We start from the raw sequence: 7,559 nt of genomic DNA on the forward strand, positions 1-7,559 counted from the left end.
ATATAGTTTAACCTACAGATTCTGTATCATCTTTGTTGCTCTTCTCTATGCTCGTTCTGGAGTCTCAACGTCGCTTTTGAATGGTGGTGACCAGAATTGGATGCAGTTGAGGTGAGCTCAAAAGACCATCGCAAAACAAGATCCACAGCCTTGTTGCGACCCTAAAATTTGAAACAACAAAACAGAGTCCCTCCTCTTTCACTCTCTGGCAAGAGCAGGGGTGGCTGTTGACAATAATGATAACCATGCACCAGTTTGAGTCATCTCAGCTGTACAGTTGTGCTATAGGCAGCCTACTTTCAGAAAGGATATGGTGCAACCTAAAATATAACATTTGTTTAATCTCTGGGGCAACGTCTTTAGAATAAGTATTACAGATTTTAAAAAATGGAAAACAAAGATTAAGGATGCTCCAAACAGAAGACAACAGTTCTGATGTGAGCATGCCAATAGGGTCTTGGATTTAACATCCCCAAGTAAAGGTGCTTTTTCAGGAGGCAACTAGACTTTCTTGTTTTTTTCTTTCAAGACGTTTCTTCAAAGAATAGATGTAAAAGGATGCAAATGACCAGCTGACTTCAACGAATATAAATCCTTCCATTCCCTACTGTCCTGTCAGAGCTGAAGAAGCTTCTTGGATGAGAAGTGAAACGTCTTTAAAGAAAAAACAAGACCTGAAAAAGCACCTTTGGGACAATCGTGACCTGGATGAGAATCTCCACAGATCCCCAATAAATGTTAAAATGGACCTACCAGCACAGCTAATTATCATGGTATATAAAAGGACCGTATAGAAGATTGGAAATGATTTTGCAAATCCCATTCAGACGTGACACTTGTCTGCAACTTTTTAAAGCACTGAATCTTTTTTTTTCAAGGTGCACAGTTCCATCAGATCCTAGGAAAAGATGTGGCTGCTTTAAAGGGTTGAAAGCAGAACCTACTTTCCTGCTTCTGCCTGGTCTAAAGTGACTTCTTAAGAACCCAATTAAAAACATTGCACAGTCCCAATACATATCATGAAATCCAGAGCTATATATGGAAGCAAAGGTCTGCTTCTAACTATGATTCTGCCAAAATGATGAAATGAGCATTGTGTTGTGGTGACAAGAGCCCTGCGCTTTTGTAGTAGCATCACACAGCATTGCACAGAAGTAAAGGACCAAGTTTGCATTGTAATATATGCGTGTGTGTGTGTGTATGTATGTATGTGTATGTGTGTGTATACGTATATATATATATATATATATATATATATATATATATATATATATATATATATATATATGTAGTCCTCAAGTTACAACCTCAAAATTTATGTTGCTACCTAACTAAAACATTTGTTAAATGTGTTTGCCCCATTTTACAACTTTTCTTGCCACAGTTGTTAAGTGAATCACTGCAATTGTTAAGTTAGTAACACAGTTGTTAAGTGAATCTGGCTTCCCCATTGACTTTGCTTGTCAAAAGGTCACAAAAGGGGATCCCATGACCCCCCCAGGACACGGCAACCATCATAAGTATGAGTCAGTTGCAAAGCATCTGAATGTTGATCAAGTGACCACAGGGATGCTTCAGCAGTCGTAAAACAGTCATAAGTCACTTTTTTCAGAGCTGTTGTAACTTTCAAGGGTCAATAAATGAACGGTTGTAAGCCGGGAACTACCTGTATTCTGTCACGGGTCTCCCTCCCTCCCACCCCGCTTCCTTGCAGCCTTCATTACCTTATCTAGAATTACCTGGTCCAGTCTGCAAAATTCAGGTGACCACTGTATAGTAAAGAGATTTTCTGTATCTCTTTACTGCCATCTAGAGGTCACCATGTTTTTGCAGTCCTATATATTTGGAGATATATGTTGTCATTAAATTATATTTGTGCATAAGCACAATTGTGTGTATGTGAATGGTAATAGTAGACAAAACTACTGAAATAGTAGTAAGGAAATAGTAGACAAAACTACTGAACATAAAGAATAATGATATTCATGGCATTTTGTTATTTTAATTTAGTTTTAATTAAATTGCACCACATTTTATTTGCGACCTGGGCCTGAAAAAAGATATGCACATTTTATACTATAGGAGAGGCTGTCAAATTCCCAATTTGTAAACTTTGCTCATGTTTCACTTACAATTTTTTAAAAATTATAGGGATACTCTCTCTATTCCAAATGTAGCTGCTGTGCTTTGGGAATTGTTATCTGCATTTTTATCTTCCGCTGTTTCCTTATTCAAATATTGTCCCTGTGGTTTAGCTTATCCTCACTTTTCATCATTTACCCGGCTTTTTAGAAACTTCAGAAGTCTGCAAAATAGATCACGTCTCTAAAATACACATATTGATAAATGAACTTTCATGCCCTGCAAATGTTTCGCCTCTAATTTATTTTATTTTTAAAAGAAGGCATCATGAGGTACACAGCTTTTTATCTCATCCGCAGCAGCTGTTGACTGAAATATATGCTTGTCTGAAAAACAAACTCTCTCCCTGGTTTGATTTTTAAATGAGTGGTTTTTATGCCATCCTGATTTTTAAATTAGCAGAGGAAATGAATGAATATTCCATAAGGCAGGGACTGAAGAGACTGCAGCCAAGGCTGTGTTTAGATGTAAAACTAACCTCTCTCTTGCTTAACCATGGTTTATTGAATAAATCAAACTGGTGACTCTGCACTACTCATTAAGTCATAAATCATGTTCCACAAATCACAACCGCTGGTATTACACAACACACTGAACCACAATCAAGCCAGCCACATTATGATTTGGTGCAGTATGTGAAGCAGCTGTATATCCTATAGTCCTCATTTAGTGACCATTGGACCATTGGATTGGCAACTCAGTTATTAAGGGAAGCAGTGGTTAAGTGAAACTGTGACTCTGCTTGTAATCTTCCTTCAGCTTCGCTTTGCTCTACGGACCTGCACAGATTGTAAAGGTAAGGATTGGTCACAAAGGTTATTTTTTTCATCCATGTCATAACTGTAAATGTTGGTTGTATGCAACCAGTGGCGTATTAACCATTAAGCAGACTAAGCATGTGAACAGGGCACCAGGCCCAAAGGGGGAACTACAAAGTTGAGAATATGGCTTCATTTGTACAGTATGCACAAAGGCAGGGAAGCACCAAGATTTGTCAGTGCTTAGGGCACCAGTGAGCCTTAATCCGCCACTGTAAGTGACAATTACTGAATGAGGTTTTGATGGAAGAAGTTAAAGGCTCTGATAAGTTGAAGGCTTTCTACAAGCAAAGTCAACAAAGGAAGACAGATTCACTTAACTTCTGAAGTGAAACAACTGTGGCAAAGGTCATAAAATCAGACACAACAGCCATCTTGCTTAAGGACATAAATTCTATTCCCAATTGTGATTATCAGCCAAGGGCTATTGATATTGACCAGGCCCTAAAACAGACCTGGGGCTTGAATAAGCGCAGGACCATCTCTCCTGCTATGAACCGGCTGATAGGTTTCTCAGAAGTCCTTTTGAAATTGCCTCTGTTGCCAGAAGGTAGACTACAGGTAGTCCTTGACTTATGACCTCAATCGAGCCCAAAATTTCTTTGGCTGAGCATTTGTTAAGTTAATTTTGTTCCTTTCTACGACCTTTTTATGTTACAATTGTTAAGGGAATTATTGCAATTTTTTAAGTTAGTAACATGTTAAGTGAAACTGGGTTCCCCATTGATTTTGCTTGTCAGGGATCACATGACCCTAGGACACTGCAACCGTCATAAATATGAGTTAGTTGCCAAGCCTCTGAATTTTGATCACATGACTAGAGAGATGCTGCAATGGTTGTTCCTGTGAAAAGCAGTCATAAGTCATTTTTTTTCAGTGCCATTGTAACTTTAAATGGTCACTAAAGGAACTGTTATGAAATGAAGACTATCTGTACTAGTAAATGCCCTTCTGTTGTGGGGCTTTTCCCCCTCCTGTTATTTAAAGAATATGGCAAAGGGCATCTTTTTACCAAATTTTTAAGCCGCAAATGGATTTCAGTGATGCAGAATTTATTCAGATTTAAATTGTATTGATTTTAACTGTTCTTTCTTACACTGCATTTTTTAAAAAAACCATTCTAAAACCACCTTGATTATTTCTACAAACAGAAAAACATGGATCAATTTTACAATAAAAAGCTAAATAAATATAAAGGAATTCTGTCTCATGAAAGATTCATCTTGTACATGGGAAGGTACTACATTAGGGAGAATAGCTCAGCCTAGTCCTTTGCTTGCTGTGCCATTTTTCTATTTGCAGAGTGATTTAAAACACACACATAGAGGCACCGACAGATGTGATTTTCCATTTATAGTCTGGAATGATGCATTTAATTCTAACATCTCATATTGCTTTATATATATATATATATATAATTTCTGTCTCTCTTCTTCTTTCCCAAACTCACACAAACACAGGCAGGCAAGCTGACTCGGACTTCACAGAGTTAATTCTTTGGAACTGATAATGTCCTTGGCATTCCAACATGCTCTGCCTGCCAAGTCCGAATTGATAACAAGTAAAAAGCTACTAACTGAAAATTACAAGGCAGACCACAAGGATCATTCACAACGAAAACCTGAAGTAAGAGTAAACTTTGTCCCATACAAAGTTTCAGGAGAAAACACACCCACTTTTATCCCCTTTGGGGTGTGGCTCAATAACTCAGCTCGCTCTCTGACCCTCCCACACCTCCTAGGTTGCTGCTCACATTTCTCCCTACGACGCTGCCTAGGATCGAGCCAATGATTCTTCCTCTTGACTCCCTGTCAGGGGCTGCTCCGATATGCCTTCCTCCTGATTAATCTCAGGCTGTTCCTCCTGGTTGTCTGATGAAACCTGAGGCATCATCAGGGAGGAAGGCATTGCCAGAGAGGAAGGTCCTGGGGAAGAAGGCATTCCCAGTTCCTCCTCCTCATCTTCCGAGTCCTCTTCCTCTAACAGCACAGGCTCAGGAATTGGAGCTACAACAATATCCCTCACCGCAGGGCCCTTCCCCCGAGTCTGATGGTCAGGATGTGGTCTCAAGGGGAAATGGTCATGGAACATCCGTATAAGGTCCAGGGCGTGGATCGTGGAAGCATCCACCCAGAAAAGGGCCTCTGGCCCATCCCACTGCCTCTCGATCAAATACTGGTACCACCGTTTCAGCCAGCGGGAATCCCCGATGCTGACCATGTTGCCGTCTACTGCGTCATCTTCACTGGGCACAGGTGGTGGATCATCAGCTGCGGGATGTCGAAGATCACACGAAGGGGCATCAGGGACCAAAAGGGAACGGTGGAAGACTGGATGAATTCGCATGGAGCACGGTAGAGTCAGTCGATAGGCTATGGGGTTGATGACTGTCTCGATGGGAAATGGGCCAATGAACCGATGGTCCAGCTTCTTTATCAGGCGGTCGACCTGAAGATGTTTTGTGGACAACCACACATGGTCTCCTAAGCCAGCGGAGGCATTGCCTGTCGAGAGCAATCTGCGAACCTCTTGTAATCTTCCTTGGCCCATATCAGTTGCTGCCGAACTAACTGCTGAACTGAGTGTAGTTCCAAAAGGAATTCCTGAGTCTCGGTAACAGGGGAATCTAAGAGTGTCAATGGAAAGAACCGTGGATGGTACCCCACATTAGCATAAAATGGTGTCATTTGGGTGGAGGTGTGCTGGGAGTTGTTGAATGCAAACTCTGCCAGAGGGAGATAATCAACCCAATTTTTCTGCTGTTGGTTTGCAAAACAATGCAAATATTGCTCGAGAATGCCAATGACCTTTTCTGTCCCACCATCAGTTTCTGGATGGTGCGCCGATGACAAGCACACCTGCACCTGTAACGCGGTCATCAGGCTTTTCCAAAATTGGGCTGTAAATTGTATACCGCGGTCAGAAACTACCCTATCTGGCAGACCATGGAGACAAAAAACATGCTGCAAGAACAAACGGGCAATTGTATGGGTCTATGGCAATTTACAACACAGAATGAAGTGAGCCATTTTTGTCAACATGTCAACCACCACAAGCACAGTCATAAATCCTGAGGATGAGGGTAAGTGAGTCAAGAAGTCCATGGAAATCACTCCCCATGGTCTTTCTGGAGTCGGCAGAGGTTGGAGAAGACGAGGAGGCACACCTGTTGCAGCTTCCGCTTGCCTGCACGGTACACAGGACGTGACATAGGCGTGGACATCATGCCGTACTCGAGGCCACCAAAAAGTCTGCATTACAAGATGGAGGGTCTTTAAAAAGCCAAAATGGCCGGCTGCAGGGTTGTTGTGAATCATAATAAGGGCTTGAAGCGGCCCCGTGGGTATGTACAACCAGCCCCGATGCTTGAGTAAGCCCTCCTCCAAAGTACATGGGGATCTGGGTCTAATCTCCCCCATCCTCTGCTGCGACCAAGTGTCTAGGCGTTGCACCTCTTGCACCTGAGTCCGCAAGTCCACCGGTTCCTGGACTTCAGCCAAGGATTCTGCTGGCAGCACCATCCGCAGAGGAAGGGGGTCCTCGGGGCAAAGGTACTCAGGTTTGCAGGACAGGGCATCCGCCCTCCAATTGTGACCACTGGGGATATAGGTCACAGAAAAGTTGAACTGGGCAAAAAACAATGACCACCGGATCTGCCACTGGTTCAACTTTCTTGCCATTGACAAATGTTCTAAATTCCGATGGTCTGTCTGGACCTCCACCTTGTGTTGGGCCCCCTCAAGATGATGTCGCCAAGCTTCAAATGCAGCCTTGATAGCCAGCAACTCTTTTTCCCAGATGGTGTAATTGCGTTCGGAAGGAATGAGTTTCCGGGAATAATAAGCGCAGGGAAAAAGAGTGGCACTATGCACCGGGGCTTGCAACAGCACCACCCCAATAGCCATGTTGGACGCATCCGTCTCCACCAGAAAAGGACGATGCGGATCAGGGTGCCTCAGGACGGGTTCTGCGATGAAAGCATTCTTGAGGGCCTCAAAAGCCTGTTGCTCCAGGGGGCCCCACTGGAATGGGACCTTCTTTCGAAGGAGCTGAGTTATTGGACCTGTCAGCTTGGCAAAACCCAGGATGAAGGTCCAGTAATAGTTAGTGAACCCCAATAGGCGTTGAACGTCCTTCACGCCACAAGAGGGTTCCCAACTACATAAGGCCGCCACCTTACACGGGTCCATGGCAATGCCTTTGGGAGAGATGATGTGCCCAAGAAACTCAATGGAAGTCTGGAAGAAGAAACATTTCTCCAGATTCTCATAAAGTTGGTGCTCCCGAAGGCGTTGCAAGACCAGATGAACATGTTGATGGTGGCTGTCCCTGGACCCGGAATAGATCAGAATATCATTCAGGTACACCACCACAAACCGATCTAACATATCCCGAAACACGTCATTCATCAGATGCTGGAAGACTGCGGGGGCATTGGTCAACCCAAACGGCATCACAGTGTACTCAAAATGACCGTATCGGGTGCCAAATGCTGTCTTCCATTCGTCCCCCTCTCGCATCCACACCAGGTTGTAGGCCCTTCGAAGATCAAGCTTGGTGAAGATAGTGGCCTCTCGCAACCCCTCCAACAACTCCGGA

The 7,559-nt window shown here is 43.1% G+C and overlaps 1 protein-coding gene across 1 annotated transcript in view; it reads right to left on the bottom strand.

Moving 5' to 3' along the window:
• EMP3 (epithelial membrane protein 3 (MAM blood group)) overlaps positions 1–7,559 on the bottom strand; it is a 105,086-nt gene that overhangs the window by 88,637 nt on the left and 8,890 nt on the right. The window lies entirely within an intron of this gene.

The sequence above is a fragment of the Pseudonaja textilis genome, chromosome Z, assembly GCF_049901715.1.
Source record: "Pseudonaja textilis isolate UNSWEBS1 chromosome Z, rPseTex1.2, whole genome shotgun sequence".
NCBI lineage: Eukaryota > Metazoa > Chordata > Lepidosauria > Squamata > Elapidae > Pseudonaja > Pseudonaja textilis.